This window comes from Colius striatus, chromosome 17 (assembly GCF_028858725.1).
Source record: "Colius striatus isolate bColStr4 chromosome 17, bColStr4.1.hap1, whole genome shotgun sequence".
Lineage (NCBI taxonomy): Eukaryota > Metazoa > Chordata > Aves > Coliiformes > Coliidae > Colius > Colius striatus.
Window position 1 is genome coordinate 13,565,758 of NC_084775.1, and position 21,054 is coordinate 13,586,811.

At 43.8% G+C, this 21,054-nt stretch overlaps 1 protein-coding gene across 5 annotated transcripts in view; it reads left to right on the plus strand.

Annotated features, from left to right (window-relative positions):
• Nucleotides 1-21,054, plus strand: part of PITPNM2 (phosphatidylinositol transfer protein membrane associated 2) — a 137,010-nt gene that overhangs the window by 10,659 nt on the left and 105,297 nt on the right. For all 5 annotated transcript variants that reach the window (XM_062009551.1, XM_062009547.1, XM_062009549.1 and 2 more), the window contains one exon: nucleotides 5,759-5,858. The gene's annotated coding sequence lies outside the window, so the exon portion shown is untranslated. The remainder of the gene's footprint in view (nucleotides 1-5,758; nucleotides 5,859-21,054) is intronic.

Consider the following 21,054-nt stretch of genomic DNA (forward strand, 5'->3'; position numbering starts at 1 on the left):
AAAACAACACCATGTCAGTGTGGAGCAGCTGCTTGCAGTTCCTGGGGTCGTGCTGTGGAGGCAGGAGGTCACTCTGTCCAGGAAGGTGAGATGTTCTGGACTATATCACAGAATCTTCAGGGTTGGAAGGGAAAAATCATCCAGTGCAACCCCACTGCCAGAGCAGGACCACACGTCCAGGTGGGTTTGAATGTCTCCAGAGAAGGAGATTCCACAGCCCATCTGGGCAGCACCTTCCAGTGCTCCCTCACCCTCACAGAGAAGTTTTTCCTTGTGTAACCTCTTAAGTTCCAGCTTGTACCCATTGCCCCTTGTCCTATCATTGGATGTCACTGATAACAGCCTGGCTCCATCCTCCTGACACCCACCCTTTATGTATTTGTAGGCAGGTTACCACTGTCCATGTGTGATGTTACTGTGAACACTTCCCCCAGACTTGATGTGAGGCTTGTAAAAATCTCATGAGGGTGCACACACAGTGTAGGTTTTCTCATGTGTTTTTCTTGCAGCCCAATGAGAGCAATGGCTTGTAGCACTTCACACCCCAGTCTCTCATTTCATACAAGGCAGTAATGACTTTTAAGAGAAGAGGGAGAGGACCTTGTAAATGAAAAGCTCATGATAGCTACAGCAAGGTCCAGAGCCCAGGCAGCTTTCTGGAAACATTCTGCTGTTTGCTTTCTCTCCCTTCCCCCGGGTCTGACTGCTTGCAGCAAGGCCAGGACCCTGTGCTCCTTAAGGAATGTAATCCCAAAGGCACTTCAGAGGCTCCAGATGCTACAAGCATCAAACAAGGAAAATGATTTATGTGTCTTTCCAAGCTGCTCATATTTTGTAGTTAACTGCTGCATGTATCTTGCATGTTGATGAATTTTCTGGCATGTCCTGGAGCCTATTCGTCTTATTATGGTGTTTCTCAGGATTTAAAAGGTATTTCTCTCTGGTCTGTTGCTTTTTAGTTGCTTGCTTAGTATGCCCTTACTGTTTTAGGGTGACTAACTGATAGGAGAAGAGAAACCTCTGAGGATAAAGGACTCTCGTGAGTATCCGTGGTCTGAAACCAATGCTTCCAAACCACGAGCATGCAGTGTTTGACCACAGCTGACACTTGTTAGGACTTAGTATTTATTAATGCATATGGTGCAAAAGCAGTAGGCTGAGCTGAAACAGCTGTGGTGTTAGCTAGGAATGGTTTGCTGCTCCATTTATCCCTGCAAGATAGTGCTGGCAGTGTCTGGCTTTGCAGGAAGAGCATGTGAGTCTCGCTTTCTGTTGCCTTTGCCCTTGGCTGACAGAACTCTGATCTTGGGCGCCAGGCCAGTGTGTTCTGGCCTGTGGTCTTCAGCAAGTGTGTTTGTTCAGGTAGGACTCTGCCTGTCCCAGCAATATAAAGTGTTTTAGTGGTGGCAGTGATGGTACCTCTTAGGAGGAAAGGCTGAAAAGTGGAGCACAGAGGGGGCTTCAGAAGGCATCTTGTAATGAATCCTGCTCTGTGGAAAGGTAAATGCCAGTTGTGTGATAGTGTCATGTAGTGGTTTTGATGGTGGTGGTAAAAGTGAGCACTTGCCACCTACTGAGTGGCACCTCTTCCTCCTTGCACAATGTATTTGCATGTGAATCTGTCTACTAACAGCTGTGATCTGTCTTGTGCCTGGTGATGAACTATCATGCTGCTCCAAAGACAAACGTGGGCTTTGCATGGGTTTGGTTCTGAGCTGCTCTGATGTCCAGAGACTGAGAGATGCTCCCCTGAAAGCTTTTCAAGGGAAGGAGGAAGTTTGTAACGTTCATCTTCACAAATCACCCATAATAAAAATGTTGTAGCCTTTGGGGAACTCATGCATTAACCCATGTTTCTTAATGTTTTTGTTGGGCTGGTTTTTCCTGCTGGTTTGCTTTGGACAAGTGTGTGCCTTGTTTAATAACGCTGAAGTCTCCTGCACTTCAGTAGTATAATTTAAACACAAAAGCAGTTTTAACTGTGTACCACGTATCACAAAATGTTTCTGAAATGCAGACAGGGTTAATTATGATCAATCTAAAAGATGCTTAAAATGGTCAGGTTTTAAGCTTAAATTTTGCATTGGTAATCTGTTCTGCCACCTAAAAATAAGTAAGTTAGGAAGAGCATCCATGAGGAGGCCTCTGCAAAGTGCAGTGATTCAAAAAGTGATGGCTTGGGAATACAGTCAAGGTGAATTGGGTGTGATTATTCCAGAAAGTAAGTTTTGTAAAGATGTGATAATGCTCTAGACGACATTAATTATCTGTTGACTGTAGACACACTCCTGGTGTTTGTTTTTCCAATGGCAGTACTTTCAGTTTCTGTTGTTCCCAGTGCTTTTACTTCTAATGGCTTTTGTTTTCAATACTGTTAGTGAGTGTGTAGAGAACTGTTGTCTTTCTGTTTGGAATAGTTGTTTGAGGCTGAAAATAGGAACTTCTGTCATCCTTCCCAGCCTACAGAAAAGGGGGAAAAAAGCCAACCCTGAAACAAAGAGTAAGAAAGCAGGTGGGGATGTTGGTCATCTGAAACTGAGGAGGCTTTGTGTGTGCTCTTCCAGGCTTGTGTAGCTACCCGGTGAAGCTTTTAAGATTGCTCTCACAGTAGGTCAGCTGAACACTGAAACTCTGAACTCCAGGCCCCTGCTGACTCTGAACTGCACTCAGCTCTGCAGAAGCAGGGAAACAGAGCAGGGCTCTGGGCTGAGTCCATTAAAAAATACATTGATTGCCTTCAGTATAGGGTCTGCTGGATGTTCCTTCTGGGAGGATGTTTTTGAGCAGATCCAGCTTCTATAAAACTTGTCTAGTTTGTGAAAACAACTGTGGGGTGAACACTGACAAACCCCAATGCACTTGATGAGTGAATTACAGTATTGATAAAGTGGTGAGACTCACTCAGAGTCGATGTATGTTGGGTTAAAAAGCTATGTAGATATAATCCTTTTAGAAAGGAAAGGTAATGTGAGGATTCTTGTTTACTTGCAGATCAATGTGGTAAAAAAGGCTAAAAAAGACTAAAATGCTCAAAAATGCTTTTCCTGGAAAAGCATTTGAAAGTTCAAATGCAAAGCAAGATGAAAATGTTATATTTAAATATATTTCCATCACACAGATTTGCATAGGTGATTTAGAGAGAAAAAATCCTTTGGGCTTTAAGTCATCACGTTGTGTGTAACAGTAGGGGAAGAAACACTTTGAATTTCCTTTTATAAAGAATGTAGTGAGCTAGTTCTGCCTCCAAGTGCACACACAACATCTTAATGCAGGTTTATATCAAGTCATCAAATAGTTTTCTTCAAGATGTAATTTTAAAAGTAGTAATGATTTTCACTGTTAATTTTGTTGGAAGCCTGCAGAGTCCATTTTACTTGTGATCTGGACTTGACAGCACTAATCTTGAACAAGAGTGACAGTCAAAAGAAAAGGAAGGTTCAGCTTTGTAGCAGGTTGCTGTCCTCACTGGGTGACACCAAGGAATGGCATCTACTGAGTGTGTAAAGACAACTGCATTTAGGTATGTGTGTTACTAATACTCATCCTGGATAGTTAGATCAGGCTGGCTCTTCATACTTGGTGCTTTCAACTCTCGAAGTGCCTTGCAAAGCTAAGCAAATGCTGCAATACCATTGTGGGGTAGGAGTGTTTCCTCTGTGCTGGGCACAGGAGGATGCAGATGTGTCATGGCTGCTTTGAGGCAGCTGTGGGAAGCTGTACAAGAGCCAAACCTGGCACATGGCATTCTCTCTTCATTAAAACAGACCAGACTCTAAACCACAGGGCTACAGACTGGGCCTGTACTTTCCAGCTCAGATAGATCCACGTCTAATAGTTGCATTGCAGGTTTTGAGATAGGTTAAGCAACTTGATGGCCAATGCTTTCAACTTTTAAGCCCAGCCTGGGAAAGCAGAAGTGGCATTTGGGCTCAGCTGTGAATCAGCAAATGACGTTGATAAGCATTTGTGGACTAAATATATTTTTAAGCTGTCTGGCTGCTCGCTCTTGGTGAGATCTCTGAGATTAATGGTCCTGAAATGTTACTCACATTTCCTCTTCCTCCAGGATGAATTTGACCTGTGCAAGCACTGTTATTATTTTTTTGTGTGTTAAATTGCTGTGCAAGAAGGTACAAGAATAAAGAGCAGTTCCTTCATTCTGAATTGTTGCTAAGACGTAAATCTCTCTGTTAACTGAAGCAGAGTCCTGCAGCTAAAGATATCAGTGGTTATTTCAAGCCTTCCAGGTTCTTTGATTCACAGAGCAGAGTGTATTGATGTTTTACTTATTTTTTTGTTAATGACCCTTTGGTTGTGGGTACTGATCTTAAGGCTTGGATCCAAGTCCCAGTTGAGGAGATGCTTTTCTTTTTAGTATGAATGTAGACCCAGATTTGTGTGTTCTGGTGTGAAATGCAGCTCCTGCTACAGGGAGGGTCAACTGTGCCCTTCCAAAAGGGGAAGGGAATATTTCTGCTAATGGGGAGTTCAGTGAGTGTGTGGTTTTCAGGAGTATGTGGAAGTTGCTGAGGTCCTGCCCTCCCCACGTGCATAGCCCAAGCTGTCTTCTGATCTCTGTCTCTTCCTGAAGCTGTGCTGGGTGCCAGTGAGTCACTTACCAGGGGAATGGGTGCGAATACTGCAGCTTCTCCATCCACCCTGAGACCTCGTGCTACTGAGAGCTGTTGCTCTCTTCTGACTTGTTTGGATGACATCAAGGGCAAACAAACCAAAGATAAGCCAAGAAATTAAAGAAGACCTGAAGGAACTTGAATGTACTTGGGGAGATCTAAGAGAGGAGCAGTAGCTGGGAGGAGAAAGCACATGTGTGTGCTCTAAAGTGCAAACCAAATGCTTTTAGAGCAGCATTAAAAACTGTTTCCAGTGGTTGGAGGTAATGATGAGACTGCCTGAAGGAATCTCTTAGAAAGGTAACAGGCTGCTTGGCAGAAGGAAGCAAACCACACAAACCACATAAGCTGCTTGACAGGTAACGGTTACAAGTTCCTTCTGGCCTTCAGTTCTCCTGGCAAAAATCAGCCTTGGCTGAAAGCAGGTAGCTGATGGCTGGAAAATGAAGGGTGTGTGGCCTGCCTGGGGTTGATGTTTCTTGAGCTGTGTGGGAAGGGAGCTGGATCCATCCTCCTGGGTCCTGCTGGCATCCCTCAGGCCTGGCTGCACCATCCTCTGCGGCAGCCGTGGGAAATGCCTTCTCCTCACTGTTCCTCCCGTGTGGCAGGACTTGTGGTTTATGAAGGCAGTTCCAGCTCTGTTTGCACCCTTGACTAGGAGCCTGCCCAGGCTGTGGGTGAGCTAATTGGAAGAACACTGTGGTGTGATGCTTCGTCTGTGGTGATGTCCCCTTTGTGGAAATCATTCAACACCCCATTTAACAGGGAAATGCTTTAGGAGGAAGTTACTGTATTGTACGGAGAGGAAGCACATGAGAGGGGTCAGTGCAACACATGTGCTTGTGTTTTTCTCTCTCTTTTTCTGACTTGCCATGGGCTGGAGATGCTGATGACTCACTTGAAATCCCTGAGGTGCTTGTTGCCGCCTCCCATCACGTATTGAGTCTCTGACATACCAGAGGGATGTCTGCAGAGGAACCCTGATGTACAATCATACAATGTTGTAGCTTTATGTTGTTTGCATAGGAGCCATTAGCCTGATGTAACTGAAAATAATGCAGCTTTCTTCTTGCTCTTGATTTCCCATGGGCATGGCAGTTAAGCAACTGTGTTTTATCTTTCTTTAGGATGTTGACACATGTGGACCAACACTGACATCCCTTTTCAGCAATGCTGTCTTTACTCCCTCCTGCATTCAGAAGCATCTAGAGAGACTTTTTGCAGAAGGTAGGTTCTGGCATTTCAGCTGGATGGCTGGTTTTTTTCCTTCTATATTAGAAAAAACCCATTTAGATGTTACTAGGGAGAATGGTCTGATGGATACTGACTTGCTGTTGGTGAGAGAGGAGATTAACCTTAACTTGAGTTCTACTTGAATAGCTGCTCAGGGGGAAACATGGTAAGACAGGGCTTAGAAGAATGGCTGTATGAGTTGCCTTTGAGAAAGGTAACAGTCACAGGACATATTGGCTTAAATTGCATAGATATGTGCATTGGTAATAAACCTCTCTTTAAAGAAAAAATCATATTCCCTGCCCTTTTCTGCTTAGTCAGCATTTGTGTTCATTTAAAATCTTTCAAATGGATAAATTAAAAAGGAGAATGGCTGCACAGGATGTGCAATTAAGATAGGGGTTTTTTTTAATGTATATTTAAATCTTGTATGGATCTTTCCCCCTCCTCCTAAATCTTCACCTAACTGCCTTTTATTTGTGTTGAAACAAACAGTGCACAGCTTGCTGCTACTACCAAAAAATTGGTAATTTCGACCATTTTTCCCCTCTGAACTTCTAATTTGCTTTGCATTGCCAAGGGGATTGACAGGCAGAGCTTCACCAGTAAAGAGTGTAGCTAAGGAAGCAAATACTCTCTGCTGATGTTTAATAAATTAACTTTAAGATATTTTAATGCTTTTTCTGTGTGTACTTACCTGCTGCTCTCTTAGGCTGTAGCCTTTGGAGTGTTGCTTGTGGGTTCACTGTGTATGTGGCCAGCTCTTGCCAAACCTCTTGTGTGTGAACTCTAGAAATGTATATCCTAGTGTTAAATCTGCCTACAAAATTCATGACTGAACAGGAGTCAAGAATTGAGACTCTTAACTTATTAGACTGAAATGTGGTTTCGGTTTCTCGGGGTTTATACCTCAGGGTTGCAGCAGTTGCACTGGAACTGCAGTGACACCAGCTCTGTATTCACATGCCATATCTTCACCAGAAATCCTTGAAAAACAAGGGTGATTTGAATAGCTTAATTATCTCCTGTCAGGAAATTGGCTCCCAATGAATTCATCACCATTCCCCATGTTGATTCCCTTTCTGAAGCCTTTCTCTTCAGGTTCAGCAGAAGCAAGGGCCAGACTGGGTAGGCTGCTCCCAGAGCTGTGGCTTATTCCTCAGTGGGATACCTGATTTCCTCAGGAGAGAGCCTTGGCAGCTTCTCTTCTGCCCACTGCAGCTCTCTGAAGGAGCTGTGGACAAGTCTCTCTGGGAACTCAGCAGCTTTAACAGAGGAGTTTATTCTCCTAGAGGCATTAATTGCCACGTGAATTTGTGCTCCTGTGCTGGGAGAGAGCATCTGTGCCCCAAGAGCTTTGCCTCCCTTGCTTTAGATCACACACTACCCCTTTGCTCCCCTGTAGGCTTTTGCTTCTCTGCATTAGTGATAACAGCAAAGAATTAATGCAATCCTTAGCAATGTTTAGGTTTTGCTTTTCCCTGAGGCTGTGGCTCTACTCATTCCACTTGCCTGAAGGACCTGGCAGGGCTGGTGATCCTGGGTAAGTGAGGTGCCCAAGTGGTCATTAATTTCCTGGGCAGGTGAGGGGAAACTGCCTTCAGAATTGTATTCCCAGCAAAACGAATCGGTGTGGTTTGCGTCACTACAGAGCAAGTAACGTCTGTGGATTGGCAGGTAAGGAAGGTAGGGAGAAAAATGGGTTTTAAACCTTGTCAGGGAATGAAGCATTCATGAAAACAAAAACCTGAATAGCAATGTCCAGGAAAATGCTGTAGGGCACTGGGTAATTTTCCCCTCCGCTCTGCCAGCATCCCCAGGCAGCCCTTTGTTTTTGCAAACCCAGAGGCTTTGATTACAAACTGCTGGACAGAATTAAAATGATGCAAGTTGTACCTGGGAATATTTTCCATAGAATTATTTCAAAATCTAGAAAAGCATCCTCAATCCCTGCTGCAAGCAGAAAAGCAGAGCAGGATCTGAGGGGTACGAGTGCATAGGCAAGCTGGAAGTGCTTGTGATGTTCCAAGCATGACTCCGGGACCTTGGCAAGAAACCAGCTGGAGAAGCATTTGATGGGGGAGATGGGGGATGCTGAAGCAGAATGAGGAGGTACCTGCTGGTCTGTTTGTTCATCAGTATTTTTACTTCTGGCTGTCCAGGGGCAGTTGTGTTTCCACCAGACCTGCAACTGCAGAAGCCTGGATAGGATGAGTGAGTGTTTCTCGAACATCGCTATCGGGGGGAGGATGACGTATAGGAGAGGAGAAAGCAGATGAGGTGGAAGCAGGTGGGGTTATGGGGTGTCTTAGCCTGAGGGAGGTTGGGGACAGAGGTCTGGGGAAGTGGTGTCCCCTTTAAACAATTTATGCACAACTATTGTAACCCTAGCCAGCAGTTAAGCACATGCAGCCCCATCCCAGTGGGGCAGGGAGGAGAACCAGGAAAGGAAAAGAACTCATGGGCTGAGATAACAGCAGCTTACTAACTAAAATGAAATAAGACATAATAATAGCAATAACAATACATATAATAATAACTGTAATTAAAAGAAATATTACAAAAAACAGAAATAAAACCCAAGGAAAAAAGCTCAACAAGTGCTGCACACCTGCTTACAGGCAGAGTCTGGGAGACTGAAAAATAAACTTAGCTCAAGGTAAGCACTAATTAGCAACAAACAAAACGTCAGTGTGTTATCAACATTTAAAGCCAAAACACAGCCCTGTACCAGCTAGCAGCAAGATAATTAACTCCATCCCAGCTGAAACCAAGACAGCTTCACTGAAAGAATATATGGTGTTTTGTCAAAAGGAAGCACAGGTTGGCTTTGCATTTGATGCCTTCCAATGCCCTCTAGTATGTCCTGCTTTGCCTGCAGCATCTGTCTTTGTGCCTGTTCCATGCTGTGCTGGCGTTTTTAAGGTAAATTTCCAGCCTTGGCTGTGTAGTGTGACAAGCTTTTACCTTCCAGAGCCCTGTGTCCTTTTATGTGGACACAAATTGGGGCTGAATCTTACATTTCCTGTGTGCAGTACTTACCAGGGGACTTACTGTGTGACCTGTGACATGAGAATTGTACCCCTTGTAAAGGATGAGTTTATAGATTTCCTCTGCATTCAGCCAGCTTCTATCCTCACATTGGATCCTTTATAGACTATATTGCAAAGTACTTTACAGTGAGTTAGATCAAGGTGATAACACTTCAGAGAGCTGGGTGACGGCTGCTTTTGTACTGGCAAGGAGAGGAACCCTCTTAGGCAGCGTAATGGAGCAGTACAATTGTGGCATTCCCATCTCAATGTGTAAAGGTTGTGAGTAAGTGTGGCACTTGTTGCAGTGCCAGGAAAGGAGAAGGGGGAGCTGCTGATAGGTAAGGGAGGGGGAATGGGATCTAGGTCATACATGTTTGGAAGGGTACAGAAGGATCCCTTTTCAAAAAATACAATCTCCTGTATAGTCTGGAACAAGGACATTTTTAGTGGAAATATGGGCAAGTTTTTCTTTCAGTTGTTTTCCTCCAATTACAAAAGAAGCACTAGGCACAAGGAACTGTTTGGTCATATGCCTTTAACTGGGAGGAAAGAGCTGTGACACTGGTGTGGTTGTAACCACAACCTAACTGACGGTTTCCTGTGAGTAACTTTCTATAGACCTAAACCTTTGTTCATCTGTGTTTGTCTGTGCTGCTTGAATAGCTGAGGAAGACTCCACTGCTTCTAGGCTTCTTGTTTTTGACTAAGTCTTTGTTGCAGTAATTTGGGGGATGCTGATGTGAAGAGAGATCATTACAGCACTAATACAAATGGCAGGTGAAGTCCAGGTTTAACATCTTACGATCTTGTATAATACAGAAGTCAAGAGTTAACTTGACTTCTTGCATCAGACTGGTTTTACCATGCCATTTGCATGCACAAAGCTCTGCTTACTTCTGGGGAGAAAGGGCATAATCATGTGAACCTACTTGTGTGTCTGAGGCCTCTTTATCCAATATTTCCATGGTGGTGTTACTTGTTTCTAACTTTCCTGCCTCCTCCCCAGCCTTCTTCCCTGCGATGTGTTAAATATCACGGCTGCAAAAAGGAGGCCACGTTTTTCCCTGCTGTTCCCATTCCAGCTGGAAAACTTGGACAGATCCTTCCCTTGTGGTTTGTCATACTGTAAATAAAGGCTGGGGAGGTCACACGTTTTCCATCTCAAGTTATTTTGATTCCAGTTCTGGAATGGAGGCAGGGAGGAGAGCAATAAAACTAAAAAAACCCCAGAAAACAACAAAACCTTAAACTGTCCTGGCTTGTTGTGGGAAAAAGAACTAATTAATGCAAGGGAAGAACAACTGGAAAAAGGCCTTTATAAAGGAGACTTAGTCTTTGACTAAAGCTGAGACTTGGACAGTTAGAGTCAGAGATTTCAAAGGAATCTTCCATTAAGCTTTGGAATAAAAGTTATCTACAAAGTGAGGCCCTGAGCATCAAACTCCTGTGATCTAGTGTTGTTCCTGGATGGTTCCAAAAGTTTCCTGTCTAGCTTTAAAGGCATATTGGCACAACTCTGTAAGCACACTGGCAAGAAAATTTGCCTGTATTCACATGAATGTGATTACCCACATGCTTAAATGTCAGTTAAGTGGGCTTTTAAGTATGGAGTTGCAAGATTCTGGTTGTAGGTCTGTCTGTCTGTGATGAATTTTGTGCCTCAGCTAGTGTGAGCTGCTGCTTACAGCCCTGGGGCAGTACCTGATGGTCTGGGCTAAGGTGAGTGGGAAACACATATGTAAATGATGGCAGCTCAGCTTTCTGAAAACCAGCACAGAACCATGATGTGTTGTGGTGGCTGTTAATGCTGCCCTACGCCTGGCAGGCTCAGCCCCCTCAGCTGTGTCTGCTTCCACGATGGTGTCTGAGACCTCCACTATGCACAGAAAACACTGCTCAGGCTGAAACTTAATTCATATTCCTGCTTTGGGTGTTGGTATAACCATGGTTTGGATGTGTTAAGATCTCAGCACAAGGTCCATGGGGCTTTACTACTGGCTAGTGATACACAGAATATGATTAATAGTTGCTTACAGTGGAGAAACCAGCAGTCACTGGCAACTGTAGTGCTGACTTGGTTTTGAAGAGGCCTTTTCCTGGTAAAGATTTTTGTGTTATTTTTTAAAATCAAAACAGGATACAAAATGTGAATATAATTTGTCACTGCAGAACTCACACTGTACCTTGACACTGCAGAAGTATTTCTTTTTCCATAAACTGTTATATTTATACATGTACAGCAGGAACAGGAGAGAAACATTCCACATCTAGATGTTAATGTCTGCATAGGGTAATCTTTGCATTCAATAACTTTTCTTCTTTGATCTTCTTTTGCATATTTTTTTCCTTTAATGGGCACATGACCTATGGACATAAAAAATAATGGCCCAATTTCACCCCTGCTGTAGCTCATTGACGTCATTAAAGCTACAGCAGGGAAGACTTGGCCCAGATTCTTTAAAAATAAGACCTGATGAACAGCCCCTCATGGAAAAGCTCTACAGAGAAGGTTGTCCTGAGCACAGCATAGAGCAGATGCTACACAATTCACTCTGACCTTTGATGAAGTTGATGCCCTTCCTGTGAAACAGAGGTAGGACCCTTCCTGGAGGAGACAGCAAGGCATGTGCTTGCAGACCTGCTTTTACCATCCCATAACAGTGTGATGGAAAGGGGCAATTAATGAAGTGAGAGAAGTAGGGGCATAGCTGGGTGGAGACCTGACTTCTTTAGATGTTGTCAGAGATGTTTCCTCTACCTGAGGTCTAGGCTTGCATATGGCCAGCCAAGAGATGGAAACTCTGGTAGAAATGATCAGGGGAAACTGGTTTTTGCCTCAAGCAGATTTTTAGGAAGATGGTTTGTATCTGCTTTGCCTTTTTGTACTTTTCCCTTGCAGAAGTAACATTCCCTGCAATGTCAAAGTGTTGTCAGGATTAGCTGCCTGAACACAGCAGGTCTCCCTTCCTTGACATAAAGGGACACTTGCAGGTTCATTATCTCAGGATAGGTCTAAGGTGCAGCTGCTTTTGCAGGCTATATTGCCCTCTGTATAACTTGGCATAGAAATCACAAGGAATATTGATGAAAGAAGACAATACAGATCATGGTGAACATAGTACATTTGCCCTTGACTTAAAGTGTTCAGTCTGAATTAATCTGAAATGTACTTTCAGATATGAACAAATGGAAAAATGACAAAGGTGAAATGTTCTCAAGACTACTTTCTGTTTACAAAAATAGTGGTAGCAATTTGTGGATGGCAGTTCTGAAAGTCTTTATGCTAACTTAGAAAGTTTTGAGTGTTTTGCCTGCAGTTATAAATAACTGCAGGAAAAAACACCCTTTAAAGAGCAGTCAGAGCCCCAAAGCTGTAGCTGTAGTGGGCGAATGCTTGATTACTGTTTGTATAGCCAATATTTATTGCCTAGGGCATCTTTAATTGAACTGAATTCTTGGTGGTAATAACTCTATCTAGCCAAGACAGGTTCTCTTGCAGTAAGTCCAAGAAATCAGATAGTTCCTTTTCCAATGCCAAACTCTTCTGGTCCACTGAATATAACTGCAGGAACACATAGTTCCCAAGAAGGAAAATGCTTACGGTGTTTTTGGTGACAGCTGAAGCCAACTTGAGGGAGGGAAAGCTGGTGCGAATAGCACTCTTGTCTGCTTCTGAGAGCATGTTCATTTTAAGGGAATTGAAGTTGGAAACCAGAATAGTGTCAAAGTGACACTGACTAGTATAAATAGTGAAGGGAGAATTAGATCTTTAAAATATATTCAGTCTTTTGGTTAGTCATCCAAAACTCTACTGGTAAGATAGGGAAAGAAATCTGGGCTTAACCTGATAAATGTCCTTCTAACTGTGGAAAAAGTCAGAAACCCCAAGATTTGAATTCATTATATCCAGGGAGACCATGCAGTGGCCTGCAGCATTAATGCTAGTGGAAATAGAGGTAACTGGAAACTCTGCAACCTTAAAAGGTTTTGGAAGCAAAGATATTTGATGTAATGCAGATAAGAGTGATGTTAGCTTCCCTTTGTTGCATAGAATACATCCTTATCTGATTAAACTATCCTGCTTTGACATTCTCTTTCTTTGTATTGTCTTCTGTCATCCATTTCAAGCTCCCCTATGTCATTGTGGGTGGACCTATTTAAGGTGTAATCCGACTTCCACTGAGGCCAAAAGCTAAACTTCATAGGTTTGAAAAAAACCCACCCTGGGACTTCAGGTGGAACCTCCACCACCACTCTCCAACCAGGCAGATGAGCAGCGTGGCAGAGTGTTTCTGCTAGATCCAATAAATGCTTGATTGTTGGAGAGAAAGATTGAAGGGAGGATTCTACCTGAATAAGAGAATGTGTGAAAATCCTTAAATGGTGTTTCTTTTTGACTGATACATAGCAGTTGATTTTCCAGAGGCAGGCTACCCTGTGATGAGTCTTAGTTGAGTACAGGAGTGATTAATTCCCAGGTTATATGGCAGAAATATCCTTGTCTTCATAATGAGAAGTGGGTTTTTGTGACTGAGAATATGATTTCCAGGAAGATGTAAAATTGTTAATGGGCAGTAGCATGCTGTTATGTGTGCACTTAGAGGAATGCACGTGCTTTGTGTAAGTCAAGGCCAGCTTCCCTTCTGAAGGCTGAATGGAGCACTCTGTGACACTGCTGAGAAATTATGTGCTACAGCCAAGTTTGGATTGATGTCCTTAGAAACACCAGCACATGGATGTGCACGTTGCACAAATGTCCCCAGGGTATGTGCAGGTTATCAGGGAGATAACCTCTGCTGAGCTCTTGCTCTACAAGTGTTTTGAGGGGTATGGCTGACCCCTTCTGATTGCATCTCAGCTTTACAGCTTCTAGTGGAAACTGTCCAAAAAGTACCAGTTCTCACTGAGGCAGCATGTTCTGCAGTACAAGTTTGTGTTGCTCTCTGTGCATGGGCTTGTTGGCACTCTGCAGGGAGAAAGAAGCACTGGGAGATGTATTGAGAGACTCTTGTGTATCCACTTTATTTATGACGAACGATGAGCTGAAGTCAAGCTGCAGATCAGGAGTGCTCTGAGCATCTAAAGAAAATCCTTTGACTTTGATGTTCCTGCATCATCCCAGCAGTTGTATTTAATATGGGGATGCAGCCCTAGAGAAAAGGGGAAGCATTCCATGCTGAAGGAGAACTTTCAACTTACCTGATTGGAAATTTTCATCTATTCAGGATGATTTAACTGTTAAGCTCTAGAGCAACAGGCTCACTTCAGCTCATCACCTACTAAGTGCATTGTTTCCACTGGGTGCTCTTAAGCCCTACAGGGACCCATAAGGTTCAGCTATGGTCTTGAGAGCTCAAAGAACCAGGAAAGGGAAATTTTCTGACAGTGCTATTTGTGTTTATAAAAGAACCATCTAAGAAAATAACCTTGAAATGAACTTGAGCTCTTCCCTTGGTCAGTGACTCTAGTTTGTCTACTAACTCTCCTGTATATAGCTACAACAGTCTACCAATAAAAGTTCTTTTCTTTATTATTTTGAGCTTTATTTTGATGGGTTACCTTTCCAGGTAATTGTTGAAGGTTATTTCTGGGAAATGCTGCCAGAATGCTTATTACCATGTGACTAGACCCAGGTAGAGCCCCTTTGGAAAATGTGGCTGTTCTATACATCCTTAGTGAGGGGCAGTGACTGTGTTGAAGCGTGTGAGTCCTCCCAGTTCCCTGCCCACGCTGGGCCTGGAAATAACTCTGTCAATAGTAGAAATGTCACAGCAGGAATGACTCGCTGGATGTGCCCAATTCCTTTATCTAAATGAGCTGTGATCTTGGATTTAACATGCTGTTTGGTAGCTAAATAAGAGGCACATGAATTGGATTATTGTTGGAAAAAGAGAGAGGGGTGCTGATATAAATACTTCTGTGAGAAGTTTAACAGAGCATTAGCAAGTCTTTTTATATTTATGAGCAGCAGTGGTCAAAGTAGTATCCTGCAAAAGATGCTTTCCACATGATAGGAACTCCAGTCATTAAAAAAGCATGAATTGGATTAAGAAGTGTAGGGTTTTTTTATTTGCCTTTGAGTCTTCAGATGTCAGTACAAGTTTTAATTAGCAGCTGTGCTGGCAAGAAACTGCCACGTGAAATGGAAGTGGAAGATGTGGGCAGAGATGCTCCTGTCTGAGTGGCTTAGTGGCTCCTCAGCACCTCAGCAGGTTGCTGCCCCACAGGTACTTGCCTTATATCAGCACTCTCACCCCTTTTGTGGTCACCTCAGCAGCAGCCAAAGTTGCCCCCGTGGTTTGTGCAGCTGAGGAGATGTTCAGCAGAGGGGCCGTCGCTTGGACAGGGCAGGTGGGCACTCGGGAGCACTCCTGCTTGTGTGAAATTCCTGGAAGGGCAGCACCTGAGGCCTTGCAGACATATTACAAGTCTTGTGATGACAGTAAAACTGTATGATCACTTAGGCAGTTGTCTGATGGCATTCTTTCAGGTAGCCTTCTATGCTACTTCCTCTCCCTTCTGGTCTTTACAGGTGGGATAAACCTCTGGAGCCATTTCTCTTTTGTTTCAAGTCAAGCTAATGCTCTGAGCACCTCACTGTGTTTCCTGGGACTCGGGGCAGAGGCTCTGAGGGAGATGTAGCAGTGATAAACATTAACATCTCAAAGGGCTTTTTTTTAATGTGCATACTTAATATGCAAAATGTCACCTGTTGTAATTGATTTTGCTGTTTGGTGTCAAAGCAATGACGAGCAGTTCTCTCCCTCCCTGTGTTCTGCTTTGGCCTGGTACCAGTGATTTCACTGTGAGGAGCCAGAAGCATCAGGGCATGGAAGGTGTCCCTTCACAAGGTCGTGGTGGGTAGAGCTCTGCAGGGATGAACTTCCCATCACCTGGAAGGAAGGAACTGTCCCAGCACTCTGACTGTGCTGGAGGGACTTCTTAATGGTCGTGTGTGAGCGGATGGCTGTGTTGTGCAGGTTGAGGTCGGGGACAAAGGCATGTTCCCTGGACAGGATGGCAGGAGGTTCAGGAGGTGGGACAGCAGGAAGCAGTTTCATGATCCTGAGCTACTGCTGCAGAGTAACTGCCCTTCCTTTTAAATCTGCACTTGTTCTGTGTTGGCAAGGCTTGTGTTTAGTTTTGTGATATGTTCAATGCAGTGCCTGCCATGTCTTTAGACAGGTGTACTTAGTCTTATTGTTATCACCATGGCTGTTTACCAGTGATAAAGGGCAAGCTGAAGAGGACTGGGACCTGATACATGGGAACTGGGCAATGCTTTCGTTTGGGTTTGTTGCTTGTGACAGACAGAGTTGAGACTGTGTGTGGATCTGCTTCCTTGAAGACCTAAAATATGCCTTTATTGACTCCTCAGGCTTTATGAAATCATGATGGAAGAATGTAGCAAATCCATTGTGAAGACTTTCCCTCCCCACTTCTTAGCATGCTCTTAGTGGATGCCTGTTATGAATTGAAATAGCTCCCTGTGCCATTTGCTTTCCTTTCTTTTAAGTATAAGCTTGCTTTTATCATGAATAAGTGTAAATACGTTAACTTAATAGCACAATTGCTTTAATGTTGCCAAACCTGTTGCTGGTAGCTCTGGGAAATATTCTGCCCAACAGAGACACGTTGATGTGCCGTTGTTGCGTCTTCTGTGCTGTGACCATCTGGCAGTGTCCTTACACTCCCAGAAAAGCAGGATTTGGGTAACTTACCTTACACTAGCAGCCGTTCAGAATTCTGCCTGTCATGCTAATTTAAGGGAAAATGGCAATTCTCCAGCTCCTTTCACAAATGCCATCATACATGCACTGATTATGCCACCTACCAGCTTTCCTTGCCTGTGGAGTCTGTCTTTTTCCCTTTATCATATCTAAGCCCAGCATCAAGGTGGAGTTGGGTGAGCTCGGGCTGTCCGCTGCTTTTGGCAGCCCTGAGTCTGAGCGAGTGCTGAGGTGTTGCCAAGGCTATTCCCAACTAACCCTGAGCTAATGGCTGCTGCTGCCTGACGTAAAAGCAGACGAGAAATTCTGGCCAGGGGCTAAGCTACATCAAGCTGCACTTTCAGAGGTTAAGCTGATTGCAGAGCTCTCATAAATAAATCTTTCTGTATTAATAAATAAATGCTTGCAATAGTTGCTGTCTGATAGTGCACAGAAGCTTTCCTAAGGAAAACTTCCCGAATGAGCCATTTCTGCAGTCTCTGCTGACTGCCTTTTTTAAAAGATGGGGGTCATTAATTGAATTTTGCCTCTTCCATTAGAATGGAGGGTGTGCTCTTCACTTGCACGCTTGGTTGATGTGCTTGAAGAGTGTGGGAAGAGAGAAACTATTCAGAGCCCCTTGCATTGCTTCTGTGGCAGTCAGGTTACAGGGTTGTTTTGGGGAGAGTGGGCAGCCTTTCAACATGACTGTCTTGTACTTGGGTCTTTGAGAATGGGAAGATTTCCCCACTGAAGCAGTTTTTGTTTGTCTGTAGAGACCTGGTTGGGTGTCCACTGCTGACTCATTCCTCCTGCACAATTTCTCTTAAGGAAAGATACACTGTCTGTATGTTACACCTAGCCATATTCTTTTGTTCAGGGAATAACACTTGTTGGAAATCGATCTTGCCTAATTCAAAGCATTTGCAAATGTAATAATTAAGGTTTACTTAATTTCCACACTTGATTGGTGGGGATGCAATAGCTTGTTCTTTGAAACACTGCTTTATCTTTTGGAAATAATCTTCCCAATGTTACATGAGTGCTGTAGTGCAGCCCGCCCTTCTTAGCCACTGATTAGAGGGTCCTTTGTGAAGTGTGGTCTGTTTCTGACATAATTTAATTAATATGGAACCAGTGAAATTCCTGTGGAAACAAAACAGGAGCAAATTCAATACCAGACAAATGTGTGTTCTGGGCTATGAAAGTGAACACAAAACTAATTTCTTAATGGGACTGCTAGAAGAACAAACAAATCTACAGAGATGTAGTTGTATGCCTCAGCTAGAAGTGTATGTTTGTGGATATAATTAAACTTTAGTTAATAACATATTGTCCTCAGTCTTGGCGAGGAACTGTATTTGGGCTGTGGCTACATGTCCAAAGCACTTTTACTAGATTAACTTCTCTGTACTTGCAGCTCTTGGGTGGCTGCCTTGCATTTCAGCTCCTTCCTCACATAGCTCAGAGAGCACGATGAACCCTTTCCTACAGATGGCTGGTGGAGAAACGGGTGACAGTCCCTGTCACTGACCTGCTGGAGGAGGCAGTGGGCGAGTTGGAGAGACAGTGTTCAGTAGCATTGCGTGAGGAAGGGTGAAGTGTGAAGGTGATGCTTCATGATTCACTTTTTGCATTGCAAATCCTGTTTCGTAAGTAAGCTGCTTCCACCGATGCATTAAATGATTTATTATCTCTCAGAGCTTTTCTTCACCCTGGAATAAAACAAAAGACGATCAGCATTTTTTTTTCCAAAGCTCTGTGCTGAACATTACATGATTAAGTTGTAATTTTGAAGTGATGCATTTGGGCATATAATTTGCAAAACCCTCTTTGATTTCAGGGATCATAAATAGTGGTTTCAAGCTGTAATGAAGTGCTCTGCTCTACTTACTATGTTCCTATCATTGTATGTGTCTTTTTGTTTAAATTATGAAGTCACACTGGCCATGGCCATAATCATGTGGTTGTTTTATGTCTTAGAACAGGGGAAAATCATTTTATTTAGTTGGAATAATGTAATTGTAACGTGCCTCTGGGTTTGAATTAAAGGGGGAGGTGGTGCAGGTGGCTGGCAAGACAGAGTTGTTGATGATTTTCTGCAGCAAATTCCACTGCCTTGGAGTGGCAGCGTATTTGTTTTCAGTGGAACAACTTGTAAGCAAACACTGGGATGTTTATGATGACAAGGAAAGCACTAGAAAAATAGAGGCTATAAAATCCTGCTCCTTAAGGGTAGTAACATGGGTAATTGGCTTGGTCAGGTGTGTCTCAGGGGAGGAGGTATAGCATCAGAGGTCTGGCTGTGGGACTGCCTGAGCCATTACAGGCGAAACACTTCTTTGCACCCCTGAAGGCTGTCAGGGTAAGCAGCAGCCTGCCTGGGTGGTTTTGTGAGGCAAAGTGCTGGGGAAGGACTCGGAGATCCTCTGATGCAAAATGTTTTATAGATGAAGTATTTCTTTCTCCTTTTGAAGGGAAAAGATGTGTGATGGTTTCTTGAATCAGGATGACTGTACCAATTCAGATATAATTTGATAAATCAAGTATAAAGGCCCAGTGACTGACCTTCTGTGAAACACAAGAGTGCCTGAGCCATCTGTGCTTTAAATCTTGCTCCACATCTTTGTATTTCCTGCTCATGCTATTCATTAGTCTCCTGTGCCAAATTGTTTTTGGGCTGATAATGGATAGCAAAGTGGTGCACGCTGGAAAGAGAATTTCTGTACAAATAAAGCAGTGTGATTGTCCATGCATAAAGTGTCTTGTGGATATGAGGCAGAAACCCTTCGGTTTTCTCCCCTTTGATGTTTGTAGATGATTCCTGAGATGTATTAGTGCTCTTTACACATCTCCTCAAAGTCCAGTTTATTGAGGCATCCCTTTCTCCCTGTGAAACGTTACACTTACGTGGCTGCAGCAGCGACTGTGGTTTCCTTCCAAATGAATCATGAGGGTTTTACAAGCTGTAAAACTTCTCTGGAGAGCTTAAGGGTGTGACCAGCTTACAAGCATGGATAACATTTTTTTTTCCCCCTTATTTGGGGCTGAATGTATCCTGAATATCTGTTTGACTCTCTTGATTGTCAGCAGGAATGTTTTTTTCCCTCTTCAGATGGGATGCAGCAGAATCCAAGGCTCTTGCTGTGGCTGCCCACAAAGCTTTGTGGGGACTCCCTTGAGGACTGTGGTGTAGGAAGAGATAAAACTTTTATTACTTTTAGTTCCTGTAAACTTTTTATGAGTAATAAGATTATGCATTTGGAGGACAAAAGACGCTCATCTCTCTGGCTGGGCATTGCTTAAGGAAAGTGTATCTTGTTGGTTGCCTTAGTAGCTCTTTGCCCAGCTCCAGAGCTGCTGGCTGCCTTGTTCTCTGTGGAGACTAATTTGACCAGTCCAGCATAGTCCAAACCATTTCTCTCCAGATCAGTTTGACCTGCTGGCATTCCCTGTTTAAGAGTGTGCTGCAAGAACCCTGCAAAGGGAACTATGGGCTGGGCAGTGCTTATTTCCTCGGGATTGTTGCTGTGCTTGCTGAGCTCTTCTGGCAGTGGGGTCTTAGAACTGGGAGGCTTTGTGAGTGGTGTGTGTTTTCCTCACTGGAATGCACCACTGAGGTACGTGATGTGTGGTCCTGCTCTGCCACCACCTGTACTTGAAAGCCTGGGGAGAGCTGGCACGTCTTCTCTTATCTCTGGCAAGTGTGCTGGCCTGGGAAAGTCTGGAATCAAGGACATTTCCAGTACTTTTGAGCTTTGGGTAGGAGCCTGTTAGGTACACTCCTTGCACAGTGTCACTGGTAGCTCTTCCAGGGTTTCTGCAGCCAGTCCCTTTCCTCTGACTCAACTAGAAAGTAAGCTGGCTGCCCAAAAGAGAGACATTCTCTAGAGCAGGGTACTGGCCAAGAAATCTGGAGCTGGCAGTGACATGGACCTGGCAGAGGACAAACCAAGCAGGTAGGAGCCATCAGGAGCTCTGGGAAATTAGAGGGGATTTTTTTCTTTCTCTCTGGCATATGCCAAGGTAGGTGGTTCAGAAGGGGAATACCTGGCACAGCATGATGGCAGCTTACCCAGCTGCCCTAATGGGATGCTTTTGCCATGGGACTTTGGACCTGTTCTTCGTGGTGTAAATAAAATCAAATAAAATACTTGTTACTATAAATAAATCTGGACAAGTATGATTGTCTTGAGTCTCTGGGTGCACCTTACATGGTCACCATTTGTTCCTTTCTCCCTCTGCAGGCAGTTAATGGAGAAAGAGGGGACCATCAACCTGCACAGACATCAGCCAGGCAGCATGAAGGCTCATAATAACTTTCTCCTATGATAAAAGAGAGACTTTTTTATGGTCTGAATTTTTTACTTTACTTTCCCCCTGGTGAGAGAGAATTACTGGTGATGATAGTTGGTAGACCAGCTCCTGTTGGGAAGCACTGAATGG